Source organism: Nomascus leucogenys, chromosome 17 (assembly GCF_006542625.1).
Source record: "Nomascus leucogenys isolate Asia chromosome 17, Asia_NLE_v1, whole genome shotgun sequence".
NCBI classification, from domain to species: domain Eukaryota; kingdom Metazoa; phylum Chordata; class Mammalia; order Primates; family Hylobatidae; genus Nomascus; species Nomascus leucogenys.
The window spans coordinates 23115082-23135225 of record NC_044397.1 but is presented as its reverse complement, the minus strand read 5'-3'; the positions used below and the strand labels follow the sequence as shown (position 1 = coordinate 23135225).

Below are 20144 nucleotides of genomic sequence, written 5' to 3'. Positions count from 1 at the left end.
CAAGGTACTTGCCTATTAAATTAAAAAGTACTGGAAATACAATTTATTAATTTTTATCTCCTTATGAAATGCAATTTGTATAGAGTTTTGTAAGAAGTGAGTTTTGCACCTTGCATACGTGTGCATTTTTCATTTCTAAATGTCTTATTTATCCCAGGACAATTTGGTTGCTATGGGAATTTGTCACTGTTTCCTAATTATAATAGCATTTTTGGGTTCTTCTATTTTTCACTTGTTATTTACTTCAGTCAATACTTCTCTTTCCCATTGGTGTTTGGATAAATGAAAGACAGTTGCAGACTTCAATGGATTCTTTAGAAACAAACAAACAAAAACATCTTACAGGCTCATATTTTGGAAAAAGATTCAAAAGGCTTGTGACTTCAATCAGTTTTTCTCCATTGTATTACCACTCAGTTTGAAGTTTTGTGTGATAAAAAATTATCATCAGGTTCTACTGATAGGTAATGCTAGTATAGCAATAGTGTATTCATTACAATGTGCCAGGGAAGAGACTAAACATGTTAAAGTATACCTTTTGTTTATTCACACCATCTCCATGAGTTGACATCCCAGGTAGCTCACTAGCTGCTCATTTCTGTCTTCTTTGCATTGTTTTGCCAACTGCTTATCAAAATCCAATGTGTAGCTTTGGGCCTGCTGTAAACAATCTGGCAAGATATCATTCAAAATCATGCATTATTTACAGATCACTTGGAAGTACCAGGGATTAATCAAGGATGGAAAGTACAAAAGCACATTTAGCTTTTATCAGTGATTTATTTTAAAAGTGGAAAATAAATCAGATGTTTCGTGCATTTCTAGAAAACAGAAGCCAAGTCTGCCCAGCACAACATTGAAAAAAGCAAATTAATGAAAACTTTAGTGTTGAGTTTTGGTTAACCTATTTGTATGTATACATTTTGTTTTATAAAACCTACTTTCGTTTTTACAAACTTAGAGATAAACCAGTCATTTTACTCATGGTAAGAACCCATACTGGGTGTTGAAACAGATTCTATCACTGGCAGATTCTGTTTTACTTTTTTTATTACAAAATTATTTTTTAGTGTCTGTATTTGAACTATCTACCCTTAAACCTAATTCTCAAGTGAATGCTTTTTTGTATTAACTTACTCTATATTAATTTTAAATTTAAATTTAAAAATCTTAGAGTCCTACCTCCTGCAAAATTAGCCTACAGTGTTTTCCTTTTCACTGAGATATAACGAACATTTATAATAAACAGTGAATGTTGCGCTTTGTTCCCATTTTGCCTTGCAAAACAAAAATGAGTTTTCCTAGGAAAATAAAATAAAATATAAAATAAATTTATCTTCCTGAATATTTTCATTAGTTTTAAGTTGAGGCCCTCTTTGGATGAAGGAGGAAGCCTGAGTCAGTGATATCCACTTGCGTTGTCTCAGGTGAATGAATTCTTATATTATAGAAATTTCTATGAAAAACTCCTTCTTGTCTTAAATTGAAAGGTTGAAGCCCCAAAGCTGAAATTACTGGGTAAAAAGTGCTTCATATTGTAAGGATGTGTTAGATACATTCACGTAGGACTGTCAAAATGATTGAAAAACTGCTTCAGTGGCTATTCACCCCCATTGCTAGCCTTGATTTGTGGAAGAATATTGACAAGAATTATTAATGTAGAATGTGTCAGCCTAAACTGGGGAGTTTGTTATCGTGGGGCATTTCATCATTCTTATCCCATAGAAGATTGAAGAGGAGAAATCCTAGTCACAGTTCCTAGGAGACCTGACATGTGTTTGTTGGTGTTGGGGTTTGGTGTGCCTAAGTGAATATAGACGTCAGGAGCATCCAAGATTTATGAGTCCTCAAACTTATACAATATGAAGAACTCTGTATTACGTTTGCAAATTTTACAAACTTTCACAATGTGAACTTATTTCTAAGGCCTTTTTCAGGGATTTGGAAGAGCCTTATGCAAGGGACCCTGAAGTTTAAATTTCCTTAATTTCAAAATAAATCTACTTCTAACAGAACAGAATATTTGCATCCCACTTTCATGAAAATTTGCCGAAGATACCTGTGAAGACAGAATTCTCCAAGACTGAAGGCAGATAATGTGTCTAACATTTTAAATGGCAAGGATGCCTTAGTTTGTCATAAGCTAACTGCACTCTGGAAGAAATAGCTGGAAATACTTGTCCTAAGAGGAATTTGCCCAAAAGGACTACTTGCTGCAGGGTAGCACCTCCTAACCTTAAGAAAATCTAGGATGATTCTCCATGGTTAGAATCTGAGAAAGACGTCATTAGAAATGCTGCTCACCATCTCCTTCATCCTCTGCAAAGAGTGAATTAGTGAAGTATCAACCATAATTAAGTGTGAACCACCTCAAAACAAAACAAAACAAACAACAATGACCCTATATGTGTCCTATAAAGAAACCAGCATCTGTTGATGGCTAGAATGGAGAGCAAGACAACCAGCCTGTGTTCAACAAGAAAGAATGGAGAAGTGCCTGTGTTTCACCCCTCTACTATTAATTCTCATGCCTACTGTTCTGTCCAATTTTGTAAGAAAGAGAAGGAAAGAGGGTGAGGGAGGAGATGTAGAGAGTGAAAGGTCAGACTACACATCCCTATTGATATAGAATGAAAAAAACATTGAGAGTGAGGTTTGATTTTAGAGAGTTTTGAACCACTTAGTAATAAAATTGAGTTGTAATTATGGGTAAAGATACTGTTCTATGCTGAGAAGTTACCTGAACGTCTGAGATGTTGTCAGAGTATTTAAGAATGAGGACTCAACAGAATGAATTGAACAGCAGAAAAGAGAAAAAGGGAGACTTTTTCCCCCCACATCAAATTCAGACTGTTCAATAAACAAGTTCCATTTATGTTTAGTCAAAAGTCATGTGATAGTGATGGCTTTAGCTATCTAGACTCTTCGCTCCCCTTGTAGGCCTGTTTCTTTTCTTTTCTTTTTTTTTTTTTTTTTTTTGAGACGGAGTCTTGCTCTGTCGCCCAGGCTGGAGTGTGCAGGGGCGTGATCTCACTGCAAGCTCCGCCTCCCGGGTTCACACCATTCTCCTGCCTCAGCCTCAGCTTCCTGAGTAGCTGGGACTACAGGTGCCTGCCACCATGCCTGGCTACTTTTTTTCTTTCTTTTTTTTTTTTTTTTGTATTTTTAGTAGAGACGGGGTTTTACCGTGTTAGCCAGGATGGTCTCGATTTCCTGACCTCGTGATCCATCCGCCTCGGCCTCCCAAAGTGCTGGGATTACAGGCGTGAGCCATGGAGCCCGGCCATGGGCCTGTTTCTTATTCTATATTCCTGTTAATGTAAACCTCCTGAGATTGGAAGACAATCAGTTTTACAGGGTAAGAATTGTTTTAATTATGTGGCAGCTTTTCTCCAAACATGAAGAGAAACATTAGAAATACATTTAATAAAATTCTATATTATTTTGTTTTCTTTCAGTTAATTTAATTTTCTTGACTTATTGATGTTAGTACAAAACATTTTTGATTATTAAGAAGTCCGGGTGTTCAATTTAAAAATGGAAATAGACATACATAGAAGCATTAGCAATTGTTCTGAAATGTAGCTTGTCCTTTATATGTTATCTTAGATGACTTCATTTAATTACTATTTTAATATTTATTTTCTGCAGAATATTCCACATTTTTGAAGAAATACATTGGAAATCTTTCACTTCCCCTGCCCTATAGTTTTCAAAGCAAAAGAAAACTGAGTAATCTCGATTTTGAATGAGTGACATGCCTTGCACTGTTTGATAGAAAATTGTTATGGCTTGGATTTTAAAAATTATGTCTATTCTTCTTATTTGATACATTAAAATCTGTAATAAGTTCCATTTTTAGTTTTAAGTTATGATTTCTACTGCTAAGGAGAGACTACTCTGTCTCTATTAAAGTCCTAGGGCAGAGTGTAAAATTTCTTGTGGCTTTCCTTTCTGGAAACTTGCAATGTCTGTCTTCTTAATTATTCTTGGAGTTTCTGTTTCCTGTGCTCCTCTTCCCTCTCTTGTCATTGTAAATTATATACAGTTTTTCTAAGTTTGTCATACATTGGTGGGTATAACAAGTCATAAACTTAATTATTGCAGCTCTTATTGTGGGTCATTTTAATGTTTAGAACCTGAGCCTACTTTAATACTAAGAGACACTCAAGGCAACAGAAGTATGTACCCTTTGGCCATTGCATCTTGCCCTTTTAGAGTGGAAGAGAGAGATAGGAGTCACTAGTTTAGAAAAAAAAAAAAAAACTAAACAAAAACAAACCTGACACTAGATTCTGCTTGTGGCCCCCAATTTGACTTATTCTAAAACAACAAAAACAAAAACAAACCTGACATTGGATTCTGCCTGTGGCCACCCTGAATTAACTTATTCTTACCAACTCAGAGGGTTTTACAATGTATATGTGCAATGAAGCAACAAACTTGTAAAGAGCAATGAATGTGGGGAGGAAAGAACAGACTCTTATCTTTAAAAGTATATATATGAAAGAAAAACAAATTGAAAATTCCATGCCTTCAAAGATGGAGTAACAGGGACAAGGTGTACTCTTCTACCTGAAACAACTGAGAAAAATATATTGAACACCAATTTTCAGGATAATTGGTTGTCACACGAGGAAGTCCAGTGATTCCTGAGACAAGAAACAAATGAGGTAGGACCTAAAACTGCCCCAGCTTACTGCTTATGCTTTTTCCAGACTGTGGTGCAGGGAGGGGAACCCAGGTAAAGCATAGAGATGTCCTTGAGTTGAGGAGAACTTGGAATCTGGAGAGGTCATCATAGTGGCTAGAGTTTACAGGCAAAACCTCAGAGAGGGGAGAGCTACAACAGAGAAATAACTCTGGACATCTACAAAGATCTATAGTCTTCACCTGGGGACTGATCAACTCATGTCCATGAATGAGGACACCACCTGAGGCTGAGAAGGAACCACTCAAAGGGAGTAGAGGTCATGTGCTGGAAATCAGGCAAGGCCAGGGAAAATTCTTGTTCACCCAGACAGAGAAGAGAACCTCATAATTTTGGGATGTTGTGTAGAATATGCAGGCAGGTTTTGTTTCAGTATTGGGGCTAAATTATCTCTAGATTGAAGTTTGTTCTAGATCTGCTTAAAAAGGTTTAGAAGCAAGATTTGAAAAAGTGAAACTATTTACAAATAAATATGCTCAGAACAAAACTCAAAAATATTCATGGAAATACAAAAATATTTAGTACCTAACAATGTAAAGTTCACAGTTTCTGTCATCCAATAAAGCAAATTTCACAATTTCTGGCATCCAATTAAAAGTAACCAGGCATTCAAAGAAGCAGGAAAATATGGTCCACAAAGAGGAGAAGAATCAATCAAGGACATTAAGACAGTTATTAAAACTGTATTCCTTATGTACATAAAGCTAGAGGAAGGATTGAACCAGTAGAGATACATAGAAATATTCAAAATATTCCAACCAAGCTTCCAGACATGAAAACTATAATGTTGGAGATGAAAGATAAACTGTATGGAATTAATGGCAAATTAAACATTGCAGAAGGAAAGATTGGTGAATTTGAAGACATGGTAATGGAGACTATTCAAAATGAAACACATAATTTTTCTTTGAAAGGGGCATCAGTCAGGTGGGGGTTAGCATCAGTCAGGTGGGGGTTATCTAAAGGTGAAGTGTGGGGAGACAAAATAGTTGAAGAAACAGTGGCCACAAATTTTCCAAATTCAGTGAAAACTAAAACTCCATGTACATAGGTATTCAAGAAGCCCAATAAATCTCAAGGAGGCAAAACAAAGAAAACTTCGCTAAGACATACCATAATTAAATTCGTTAAAATTAGTGATAGTATTCCATTTTATATATGTACCACATTTTCTTTATCCATTCATCTGTTGATGGACACTTAGGTTGCTTCCAAATCTTAGTTATTATAAACAGTGCTGCAAGAAACATAGAATGAGATCCAGTCATTTGCAACCACATGGATGGAAATGGAGATCATTGTGTTAAGTAAAACAAGCCAGGCACAGAAAGACAAACATTGCATGTTCTCACTTATTTGTGGGATCTAATGATCAAAACAATTGAACTCATGGAGATAGAGAGCAGAAGGATAATTACCAGAGGCTGGGAAGGGAGGTGGGGAGATGGGGATTATTAATGGGTACAAAAAAGTAATTAAAGACTGAATAACACTTATTATTTGGTAGCACAATAGGATGACTACAGTCAATAATAACTTAATTGCAAATTTTAAAATAATTTAATGCCTGTACTTGAATTGTTTGTAACTCAAAGAATAAATGCTCAATGGGATGGATACCCCATTCTCTATGATGTGCTTATTTCACATTGAATCCTATATCAAAACATCTCATGTACCCCATAAATATATACCTACTATGTAGCCACAAAAATTAAAAACTATATACTACAAAAAATAAAAATTAAAAATAAAATTAGTGTAGACAATCTTAAATGTAACTGGAGAAAAAAAGACACATATGTATAGAATAAAGGATGACAGCTGATTATCCTCAAAATGAATGCAAGACAGAAGACAGTGGAAAAATATCTTTAAAATACTGAAAGGGGGAAAAGAAGCCAAGCTAGACTGCTGTAAACAGCAAGGACTATCTTTCAAAAAAAGAAGGTGCAATTAAGCAATTTTTTTCATACATACGAAATTGAAATAATCACCAAAAGCTCCACATCATGAAAAATTGTTAAAAGAAGTCCTTCAGGAGGAGGAGAAAAATAGTACCAGATGAAGTGAAGAACATGGAAATGGTGACTATATTAGTAAATATCTTAGAAACCCACCCAAAGTTCTTACTTTGAATTACTTTATTATTGTTAATGCAATACTTAAAAAACTAGAAAGCAGAAATCATAAATTATATAATTAAGAAAAAATAACTTTCAGACTCGTAATCTTCTAAAGTTACTTTTGTGGGGGTGGGTAGAACCTCAGGTGCTGTTTTTATACTTTTTAGTATAAGGGAGTTTATAAAATCTGTAGCATGTGGGAGTATTAACCTATTATACTATTTCCTATGCAAAAAGAGGTCTTAAATTACTACAGAGAACTGTTATTTTTATACGATAACCACTGTACCAGCTTCTGAGAAAATTTTCAACTGTGTCCAAAATTTCACTTTGGACAGAGCACGAGATATTTTTTCTTTCGTGTCCTCATTCCCACATGAAGAGTTCAAGTTCCCAGTCTCTATTTAACATTCTTAGAATAAGCGTCCAATTGAATTTTCCATGAGTGATGAGTTGGTGCTCTCACACAATAGTTGGTTACTCTCTTTTTCTCTGTCTTTCTCCTGTCATTTGCCTTCCTTATTACCACTTGGGGAAGGACCATCCATCCTTCTTCACCTTCGTTTTCATGTAGCTATAATTTCCTACTCCCCAGAGACTCCCAACCTTCATCCTATCTTGGCTTTTGGAACAGAACAACTCAAGCATACATCTGAGTGTTTCAAATACTTCTTCTATGCCCAGAGGCTTGAGGCTTCTTTGAGTCATTGTTTTAATATGGGCAAGGGAAAAGAAAATTAGCTCACAAACTGGAATTCCCTTCAGATTACAGAATGAGAAGTGTGCACAAAATGTATACAGAAGAGTACGCAGGCTAATACTTCAAGATACAGCCCACCAAATATGTTTTGACAAATGTGTCTTTTCTGCCTTTATTTCACTATTTGGCAAATAACTCAGTATTTTCATATATGTTCAGCAACGAATGTGGCATTGTATTCTATAGGGACATGCATGAGTTTTCGTCTCCGTAAATAGAGATGAGAAGCAGTGGGGTATAGAAATGGAAAGGACTGACTGATGAGAAGAAAATCTCTTTATATATTCGCCTTAGAGTAAAATGAAATAAAGTAAACATAAACTCCCCAGGTAATAGTAGTAATTATAGATTATTTTTCATTTTTAATGCTGGATGTTACCTTTGAGTTACCAATTTTTATTATCATGTGCTTGTCAGTGTATTGTTAAAAAAGACGGAGAGATTTCCTTATTGTTTTTCTCCAACTCTGCATTGGGATTGGAAACTATTTTTACTAATGGTCTCTGTTATTATTTCTTGATTGATCTTATGTTCCCTATTGTTGCCAGTAATTAAAAAGGTACCTGCTGGTCTCTTAGAAACTTGTTCAATAGAGTACAGATTTTACCTCCCATCTCGCAGACCAGTATGTTCATTTGTGTTAGTAGAATTTTAGTAGTGTAACTATTTAATGGAAGCCATTCCTCATTAAGGAGAGAGTTTTGTTTTTTCAATAATATCTCATTGCTATTGTGGTGACTGTTGCTTTTTTAGAGAGAAATTATGGGACTCTGATGTCACGCCCTAGATGAGACTTTCCAGTTTTAGCATCTGTCCCCTTGGCATGTTTCCTGGTGTTGACAGTTGGGTAAGAAGACACCCCTGGGTTTTATAAAGTCCTCCTGCTACAGATGGTAGGCTTTTGCTTTTAAAGAGTCTGTTTTAGCACTGACTCTCTTTTTAATCTCCTTTCTATATTTTTCGGTGAAAGTTTTATATAATCAAAAAATGACAATTCTTGCATAGAAAATCAGTACAAAATCATTTTAATGTGATACATGAGATGAAATCAAAACCACAAGTTTCGGATTGTCAGAATCTACCAGTTCTAGCTCTGCACCTGACTTGTCAGATGGAAAATAATGCAAATTGCAAATAAGACCAGTACAAAGTACTTCAGTCACCTTCCTTGAGTGTTTGTACTGGGTACCAAATAGCTGAATATTTCACTCAGCACAATATAAGTTTCTAGAGAACCTTGTAACTGGAATTAATGTTGAGAGAATATTCAGTCTGAGTTTCTGGGAACCACTCCATGTATAGTTTCTGAGAAACACAGCTTTTAATAATCTTAGGAAATATTTATTGAGAAATTGTCAGATGCTTGTCTTTAAGTGCTTTTATAGATTATGAAGACTCACATCGCCTTATAAGGTATAAACTACTATTACATTTTACATTAGATGAATCTGATTGTAAGAAAGATTAAGTAACTTATTCAAAGCCACACAGCTAGTTAATGGTGCATCTGAGATATGAACCCTTGCAGTCTGACCACAGACCACATTCTGATAACTGCTTATCTCCAGGATAAACTATAAGCCCCCTTTTGACCCACATTTCCCTGATGAGTTTAATTCAAACTACCTTATAAACAAAAATATGTTTTTGTTAACTTTGATATGTCATTTTATAGTGTTGCATTTTAATAAATTTTTTTTCCATTTAGGCTTTTTAGAATCAATTGTGTTAAAAATTATCAGAATCAAATGTTTTATTGTTATTGGGATGTGGTCATTTCTTCGGTCAAATCATCTGCTTATGGAAGTAGGTAAAATCAGATGAAAATCTAAATAAAATGAATTTATAATAATTATGTGGAAATCATAGCTGAAAACAGAATTTAGAAGATTGACTTGAGGTTTATGATGGCAGATTAAACATGTGAGTTTGGTTCCCCTCATTCTCCAAATTTCTTTGAAATGACAGAGAAATATATGTGCAAAGAAATGAGTCTATAACAATCACAGGAAGCAGAAAAGAATACATGCAATCATTGATGTAGCTAAGACATTTTGATGAATTTTGTAGTTTTCAGCATACAAATCCTGTATTTTTTGTGGTAAAATACACATAATATGTATATCTTAACTATTTAAAATATACAATTCTGTAGTATTAAACACATTCATAATGTCGTGTAATCATCACTATCTTCCCTCTCTATAATTCTTTTCGTCTTAAAACTGAAGCTCTGTACCTGTTAAACAATTAACTCCTCATTCTCCCAGACACGCTCAGTCCCTGGAAACCACCATTTGACTTTCTGTCCCTATTATTTTAACTACTCTAAGTACCTAATCTAAGTGGGATCATATGATATTTGTCTTTTTATATATATAATTGACTTATTTTACCTACCATAATGTCCTTAAGATTTATTCATGTTGTAGCATGTGTCAGAATTGTCTTCCATTTTAAGGCTGAGTAATATTCCATTGTATGTCTATACCACATTTTGCTTGTCTGTTGATAGGTACTTGCATTGCTTCTGTGTTTTAGCTAATGTGAATACTGCTGTAGTGAACATGGGTGTACACATATCTCTTTAAGACCCTGCTTTCAGGTCTTTTTGGTATATACTCAGGAGTAAAATTGCCAGGTCGTATGGTAATTTTATTTTAAATTTTTGGAGGAACCACCATAGTCCTCCACAGCAGCTATGCCCTTTTATATTCCCACCAACAGTGCACAAGGATTAAAATTCCTCTACGTGTTCACCAACACTTGTTATTTTCTGTTTTGATACTAGTCATCCTAATTGATCTGAGGTGGTATGTCATTATTGTTTTGATTTGGAGTTCACTAATGTTGACTGATATTGAGCATCGTTTCATGCTTATTGGCCATTTGTTTATTTTCTTTGGAAAAAAATGTCTATTCAAGTTCTTTGCTCATTTTTGAATTGGGTTGTTTGTTTTTTAATAGTTGAGTTTTAGGAGTTCTCTCTGTACATCAGATGTCAATTCTTTATCAGATATACGATTTGCAAATATTTTCTTTCATTCTGTGGGTGGCCTTTTTACTTTATTGATAGTGGCTTTTGAAGCAAAAAAAAATTAAGTTTTCATTAAGTCCAATTTGTCTTTTATTTTGTTTTGTTATCTTTACCTTTTGTATCATAGCCGAACAATCAATGGCCACTCAATGTTGTAAGCTTTTGCCATGTGTTTTATTCTAGGAGTTTTATGGTTTTAATTCTTACATTTAGGTCTTTGATTCATTTTGATTAATTGTATATGGTGTTATGTGAAATTCCAACTTCATTCTTTTGCATGTGGATATTAGGTTTTCTTAGCACCACTTGTGGCAAAGACTGTTGTTTCCCTCATTAATTGGTCTTGACATCTTTGTCAAAAATTATTTGACCATATACATGAGAGTTTGTTTCTGGGCTCTGTATTCTATTCCATTGGTCTATTTATCTGTATATACCGGTACCACACTGTTTTTATTACTGTAGCTTTATAGTAAATTTTAAAATCAGGAAATATGAGTCTTCCATCAATTGTTTTGGCTATTTGGGGTCTCTTGAAATTCCAAATGAATTTTAAGATGTGTTTTTCTATTTCTTCAAAAAATGTCCTTGAGGTCTTGATAGGGATTGGATAGAATCTGTCAATAGTTTTGAGTAGTATTGACATCTTAACAATATTGTCTTCCAGTCTATGAAGATGGAATGTATTTCTGTTTATTTATATCTTCTTTATTCTTTCAGTCATATTTTGTAATTGTATACATTTTGTCAGATTTATTCAAGTATATTCTTTTGAGTAGTTATACATGATGTATTTTTTTTGTTTTAGTGTCTATATGCTCATTCATTGCAAGTGTATAGAAACAAAGCTGATTTTTTAATGTTTATCTTATATTTGTAAACTTGCTGATCTTACATATTGTTCCAAGAGGTTTTGTATTTAAAGGTTGCTATTTTTTTTTTACAAAGAAAATCATGTCATCTCCAAAAAGGCAGTTTTATTTTTCTCTTTTAAATGTGAACACATTTTCTTTCTTTTTTTTTTCCCGTAATGTGGAGTCTTGAACTTCCAGCACTATGTTTAGTAAGAGCGATAGGTGTGGACATTCTTGCCTTATTCCCTATCTTAAAAAGCAGCTTTCAATCTTTTAATATTAAATATAATATTAAATATGGTTTCTGTAGACATCTTTATAAAGTTGAGAAAGTGCCTGACTATTCCTATTTTCTATATGTTTTTATTATGAATGGATATTGAATTTTGTTAAATATTAGTACTATTTCTGCATCAGCTGATATGATTCTGTGATGTTTCTCTTCAGTTAGTTAATATTGCAGATTAAATTGATTGATTTTGAATATTGAACCAGCTTTGCAAACCTGGAATAATAAACCCTACTTGGTTATGGTGTATGATTCTTTTTACATGTTGCTGAATTCTATTTGCTTATATTTGTTGGAAACTTTTATAGCTAAATTCATGAGGGATATTGATGTGTGGATTTCTTTTTTATACTGATTGTGTCGGCTTTTGGTATCAGGGTAATACTAGCTTCAAAAATGAACTGAGTATACTTGTTTTTTTGGAAGGTATTGTTTATAAATAGTGTTAATTCTTCTTTAAATGTTTTATAAAACATTTCACTCAAAAGTGAAATCAGCCTGAAGTTTTTATTTGGGCAATTTTAAATTAGGAATTCAATTTCTTTATGGCTATATGACTATTCAAATGTTCTATTTCATATTGTATTTTGGTAGTACATTTTTTAAAGGAATTAGTTCATTTCCTCTAGGTTATCAAACTTATATATGTAGCATTGTATATTATATTCCCTTGTTAACCTTTAGATGTCTGCATTGTCTATAGTGATATTCTCTGTTTCATTGCTGATATTGGTAGTTTGCATCTTCTCTCTTTCTTTGCTAAAGGTTTATCAATTTTATGGATCACTTCCATCAACTAGGTACATGTCACATTGATTTTTTAGTTGTTATTCTGTTTTTAATTTTATTGATTTTGCTCGTCTTTATTATTTCTTTCCATCTGCTTGCTTCGGATTTATATAGTGCTATAAGTTTCCATCTCAGCACTGCTCTAATTTAGATATGTTGTATTTTCATTTTAATGCAGTTTAATGTATTTTTTATTTTCCTGGATATTTCTTCTTTGACCCACGGACTATTTAGAAGTATGTTGTTTGGTTTCTTCTTGGAAATTTTTCTGTAATCTTTCTGTCACTGGTTCCTAGTTTGATTCCATTGTGTTCAGGGAACACACTCTGCCTCGTTTAAAACTTCTTACATTTGCTGAGGCTTGTTCTATGGCCCAGTATAGGCTCTATCTTGATACATGCTCTGTTGGTACTTGAAAGAAATATGTATTTGATGTTAATTGGTGGAATGTTTTTTGTCAATTAGATCCTATTGGTTTATGGTGTCTGGAGTTCTTCTATATCCTTACTAGGTTTTTGTGTAATTGTTTTATCAATTGTGGAAAGACAGGTGCAAAAGTCTTTAACTATTGCTGCCAATTAGTATATTTCTTCTTTCATTTCCATTATATTTCATTTCACACATTTTTAAATCTCTGCTTTTAGTGTATACACGTTTAGGATTGCTGTATCTTCTTCGTGGATTGACTCTTTCATCATTATTTAATATACTTCTCTGTCCTTGGTGATTTTTATTTCAGTTATTGTGTTTTTCAGTCTAAAATTTTCATTTGGTTCGTTTTTATGTTTTGCATTCCTTTGCTGCCACTATTTTGTCATTGTTTTCAAATGTTATTACAATTGCTCATTAAAGCATTTTTAGAATGTCTACTTTAAAACTTATTTCCAGAGAAGTCTCACACTTTTGGCATCTTCATTTGGCCATCTATTGGTTGTCTTTAACATTTATCTTCATGGTTCTTGGAATAACTAGAGATTTTCAGTAACTGAAACTGGATCTTATCTAAATTTTCTGGTTTAGCTGGCTTCCTTTCAGACTACTTGAACAGAGAAAGGTGAAGTACCACATCATAACCGCCAGTTGTAGGTAGAAGTTCAGATTCCCACTCAGCCGTCATTGATATCCTAGCTTTCTTACGGCTAGGCAGGGGTTGAGTACTGGCCTCCTACCAGGTTTTTTCCCTGTCTTTCTGGGAGGTGTACAAACGCCACACTACTGTTCCCTGGGTAGCTACCCCTGAGACATCAAGACCAATTCCTCCTCTTCCTCTCCTTTCTCAGCTTATTCAAGTTGTACATGACAAGAATGAACACCTTTATGATGACCCACTTCTACTTAATGAATAGTAAATCGATTTTCTCTTCCTCCTGATGGTTTTTTAATAATATTTTCCTTTCTCCAGATTATTATAATAATTCAGTATATAAACATATAACATTAAAATATTTCTTAATTGACTGTTAAAGTTATTGATAAGGTTTCCAGTCAATGGTAGAGTGGTTAAGTTTTGGAAAGTCAAAAGTTATATGTAAACTTGTGCCTGCGTGGTAAGTTGGCACCCCTAGCCCCCACATTGTTTAAGGGTGAACTGTATAACCTATGTACATCCTCCTATATACTTTAAACCATCTCTAGATTACTTATAATACCTAGTATAAAGTAAATGCTATGTAAATAGGTGTTATACAATATTGGTTTTTATTTATATTATTTTTATTATTGTACTGTTATTTTTACAAATATTTTCTATCTGAGGTTGGTTGAATCCATGTATGCAGAACCTGTCTATATGGAGGGCCAACTGTATGTGTGTGTGCATATACACAGATATATATATGTGTGTGTGTGTGTGTGTGTGTGTTTTCAAATATTTCAAGGTATTTCAATTTTGAAATTTATTTGGAAAAGGAATCACAGGGAGCACAAGAAAATTCATAAAGTCTTTTTAAAACTACATAGGAAATTAATAGGCACCAAACTCTTCTACTTGGAGGTTTTCTTTCTATAACTTCCTGGAAAGTGATTTGTGAAATATATTCCCTATGTCATTACATCATGATAATATGGACAATGTTATTATCTAAATTAGCAATAATAGCTCATTGCTTGAATCTTACGAATAGTATCTAGTCTGCCTCTTGTAAAATGACAGTAAGAACTTCAAACAGGAAAACTACTTCCTACTGTTGCTTTTGAAAGAACAGGGAAGTCCCATTACTTTTGTAGCACATCTCAAACTTACAGTACGTTTTTATTGTATAAAGCACTTGAGAGTTGTGTTTTATAGTTACTGAGTAAGAAGCGAATTATTTTCAGTTCATTTCTTACTTAGTGACTATAGATAATAGTTTATAATTTGCCTCTCTAAGGAAGTCAGTATTGTACTTGTCATAAAACATACACCCTTTGAGCTATTGACAATTACTCTTTTTACTCATATATCAGTATGGTTGGGGCTATGGTCCCTAGTTCTTGTAGAATTAGTTGTAAAGTAGAAGAGTTGTAAGAGATAAGATTAAAGGGTTTTTGAGGGGGAAATGGAAAAGGTTTAATTAATATTCTACTTCATTTTTAATCTTTTTGCTTATGTACGTATTTATAAAACTTATATAACAGGGTATATTTTTAAGAAAAAAACTAGTGCCCAGGATTTTTTGTTAGTGTGGACCCATTAGGGAAGAGTGATACTAATCTGTATTATCCCCCTTTCCACGTAGGCAGGGGTGGGGAATTGCCTTAATGTTTTTACAAGTCTGAGCTCTCCTTATCTTACCCCCATCTCCATTATAAGTAAACAGCTTTGTGATTTCATTCTTATTCCAGAATGGAGAAAGGAGAGGTTATTGCTTTAATTTGAAAAAGACAAATAGCCCTGCATGGAGTTAATTTCCCAAGAGAAATGAAATTAGAGTCGTAGGTTTTGGAAGTGGAAAAACCTTCAGCCTAAAACTTACAGAAACCCAGATAAAGGCCTGATGTTTGATGGGTGATGTATGGCTCCTGGAAGCTCAATACCAGGGACCTTGGTTTGGGGAAATAAGGTGGAAGATTCCAGTGGCCAAGGCAGAAAAATAGTCAATTTTTGGTCAACTACATGGGCTTGGTCAGGAAGCATCCCGAACAGTTCTTACCAAACCCAATATTCTTCCTCAAGTTTTCTGGATAAAGTATGCCTCTTTGGGAATCTAATAAAACCCTAGAACCCTAGAGATTGTTGAGGGCCCCTGCCTCCATCTCCCATCCCAAAATATAATACATGACTAGTTTAAAATTTTCTGTCAACCCTGTGTGACAAGAAGAAATAAACCATATTAGATTATTTTTAATTTTTTGAAAAGTTATGAAATGACTTTTCTTTCACTTGAATGCCATTCATGGGACAAATTCATACCTAAATAAACTGACTAAATAACACTCTTTTTATAAAAGAAATGTGACTTTCATTTTAAAGTTAACTTAAAATCACTTGATTTCCTTTTCTTTTTCATATTCTAGGGATATAGTGGCCTTTCAAATAAAACTTGCAAAAACATAAAAATACATTGGCATATTGAAGGTATGATAGTGCTCCTTCCTTGTTCCCTTTAAGAAATGAAAGGTAGAAAATTATATGTGGAGTTTCTGTTAAAAACTAGGTTTTCCTTTCAAATTGCTTGGAGTGTGATGTCATCTAGTGAGAGCAAGTGAGGAAGCAATTCTACCTGACATTTCTGGGATGCCCAGTGCCCTTCGTCCTGTGCCTTGGAACCAAACTCATCCAACTGTAAGATATCTAGTTTAAAATAAATATGAGTGAATTGAACCCTCAGTCATACATCAATTGACAGATACTTAGAAACCTATGCTTGTCTTCATTGAGTTGTATTATGAAAATAGAGTAGGTAATGACTTACATCCTCAAGAAAGAGTGAAAAATTCAAATGTTTAAGTACAGCTGTCAGTGAGAAGACAGATCAACATACTAGAAAACACAAATCGTTTCACTTGTCTAATCTTTGGAGATTAGACATTTGGTAAATGTACCACGGATATGGACATATTAACAGTTAACTGTCAGTTATGTGACTTTTCCCTCACTTCACAGTGAAAAATGAAGCGGCTTGCAAGGCACTTTGCAAGTTTCAGCTGACCTGACTTATTGCAATGGAGAACTACCAATATTTTTATTCTCCAACATCAGCAGATATTATTCCCATTTAATGTTTAAAAGTTACCAGATGTGCTGTGTGCTGAGAATCATTACTTTTGTTTTTGTTTGGAATGGGCAGTGGTGGAGTGAACTGAGCCTATGCAGAAGTTAAGCTGTTCTTGTAGAAGCCATTAATTTGTTATAAATTATCATTTAGAAGTTTAGCCACTGAACACTAAATAATAGATTCACTGACAAGTAAGCGACCTTTCAAATGCATTTAGATGATACCAAGAGACCCCCCTCCAAATTAATTAAAGCTTTCTGAGATATGTGCATTTATAGCAGGCTCATCTACATGTCCGTGGGAAAGTAGGATATGCTCAAAAGTTTTAGCAGATCTGCTTCGTTATGGTTCATGCAGGTAGTCAGTTTGCCAGTCCTTAGGATGGTAATCTACTTCTCTGCCAAACTCAAAATTTAACAGGCATGTTGTGGGCAAATAAGCAAAAAAAAATTTTCTTGCATCTGATTGAGATAATTTTGCATAGACATAACTTGAAATTTTGAATTCTGTGAATATGTAGCCCATGTCAGAGGGTTGTACTGCAACATCGTGTGTTTTGCGCTTTCCTTTATTTTAAAATGTGTTTGGCTTCTGGTTTGATCACATAGTTTTATGACCTTGCCAAAGTAACATAAATTTCCTCACACTTATTTTCCCTTATCTGTAAAGTGGGAACAGATTATTACTGAGGGAGTGGTAGTGAGTGCATATATGTAATTTTTTTCTTTTTTTTTCTTTTTTCTTGGCCCCTTTCCTCTATCTTTGAAGACAGCAGCGGAAGTCAAGTTTTCCTCATGTCTTGGCTCTCTGACATCCTTTCTGTCTCTTCCTCTGTGTGTAAGGACTCATGTGATTAGATTGGACCCACCTGAATAATTCATAACAATCTCCCTATCTCCAAACTAGCTCATTAGTGACCATAACCACTGAAATAAATGCTTATTAATTTACCTTCATATGGACTCAAAACTGAAAATCATGCCTAAAATAGTAGTTTATTGTCAATGTTTTGTAGAAGAAAGCCTAGTGAATAGCAATAAAGCAAGTATGTCCTCTTATTCAGGTGTTGTATTTCCAGAAGTTATATTTTTTCTCGTATTTCTCCTATTGAACAACATTAACGAATATATTATATGACTATTATGTGCAACATATAAATAAAATAAGAGCTTCCTTATGTTTTATTTGTGCACAATTATATTATACTGCTATAATTAATTAAGTGATTAATTGACAAAGACTTCATTTTAGTTTCAGTATCTATAGGGTTAGGTTATAAACTTTGCTAATTTGTAATAGTATTATGCTACTAATTGTTGCTAATATAATTAAAATATCTGGACTGAAGAAATTTTAGACACAACTAATATATATAAATTATGGAACTTTCAAACATTTAACAAGTTATGTTGTTCCCTAATGCAATGGTAACTTATTCCAAAACTGATTAGAATTCTATTTCTGTAACTTTTATAAATTCTTATCTTGAAATTATATTGTTTATGAGATAGCTTCTGAACAGCATAATTTTATTGCTATCAGGCTAGCATAAACAAGTAGAAAAATACATAAGCAACAACAATAAAAACCTTACATTCTTGATTTATTATCATAGCTGCTTGTGCCTTTCATACAGTTTTTTCACCGTCCAGAACTAATTTGATCTATGGCTTGGATTTGTCCTTGTGGATTTGTGATTAACCAGCAGCTTTTGCCATTTTGTTTTCATTGCAGCTCTTCCTTCTACAGATCAAAATGAACAAAGGTGTAGGTTTTGAGCCTCAAATAACAGTGAAAATTCTCATTGTTTATATTTGCTAGTCAAAAATAAGTATATTTCACTTTTTTCCTTGGTGGTAGATAATTATTTTTCTCCAGAAAAACTGAAAATTTGTATTTGTGATTTGGAAAAACTGAGTTTTGCATATTATCATTTTAATAGCAAAACACTTCGTTATCTATATTGCTTTATAATAATAATTTAGGGATGAGGGATAAAAGACTACAAATCAGGTTCAGTGTATACTTCTCGAGTGATGGGTGCACCAAAATCTCACAAATTACCCCTAAAGAACTTATTCATGTAACCAAGTACCACCTATTCCCCAAAAACCTATGGAAATAAAAAAATTTAAAAATCATAAGTTAGATGAATTTATTTTACTGATATTTTTCTAATTTTTTGAAGTGGAAGTTTGGCTTATTGACTTTTGGCCTATGTTTTTAATATATGCTATACATTTTCTTCTAAGATGCAAATTTCTGTCTATGGAAAGCTTTAGCTACATCTCATAAATTTGAATAATATAGTATTTCATTACATATCAAAATAATTTCTAATTTTTATTTCATTTTTGAACCAGGATATTTAGAACTTTATTTCATAATTTGCCAAGTATGTGACATTTCAAATTAAGCTTTATTATTAATATCTAGTTTAGTTGCTTTATAGACAAAGAATATGTCCTATATGATCTGCATCCATTCACCTATCCATTTTTATTATGTGTGCCTTTCTGTGTATTTGTTACATTTCACCTAAAAGGTTGAAAGGTTAAAGCAGTCTCTCATAATATGTAATACAATTAAATAATTATGTCCTCTAGAAAGAAAGGTTTTATTTATTTATATTATAGTAGTTTCTTAGGGCTGTTTTAATAAAGTACCAAACAAGGTGGCTTAAGCAATAGAAATTTGTTTTTTCACAGTTCTGGAGGCTTGAAGCCCAAGATCAAGGTATCAGTAGGGCTGGTTTCTTCTGAGCCCTCTGCTTGGCTTATTGATAGAATCTTCTCCAAGTGTCTACACATACTTTTTCTTCTGTGTTTGTGTGTGACCTAATCTTCTCTTCTTATAAAGACAACAGTCATATTGGATTAGGGCACCCTAATTACTTCATTTTAACTGAAGTACCACCTCTTTAAAGACTCCTTTGCCAATACAGTCACATTCTGAGGAATTGGGGGTTAGAGTTTTAACACATGAATTTTGGAAGGACACAATTCACACCATAACACCAATTAAAATTACTTTTTACCCATTAAAGGCAATGTAACTGCCTTTATTTTCATTACAAAGTAATTTCCTCTTGTACATTTCCATACAAATAAAATAGCTTGATGTTATTATCTTCGGTGCTGAAAAATATATTCTTGAATATATAAACATTTTGGTGTACTCAAATTGAGATTGTTTTTCTTTAGAAAGTGCTATTGTCATAATAAAAGTAATACAACAAAAAATAGTAGTTTTCCTTTGCAATAGCAATAGTCAACTAGGAAATGTGGTGGAAAAAAATCAAATCCATTCATAACAACATAAACTACCACATAAACTACAAAATACAGATGAATATATCTAAGAAAGAATATGAAAGATAGAC

General features: G+C 33.5%; 1 protein-coding gene across 2 annotated transcripts in view; it reads left to right on the top strand.

Annotated features, from left to right (window-relative positions):
* The window catches only part of KCNJ3 (potassium inwardly rectifying channel subfamily J member 3), a 167966-nt gene that overhangs the window by 34406 nt on the left and 113416 nt on the right, over positions 1-20144 (top strand). The window lies entirely within an intron of this gene.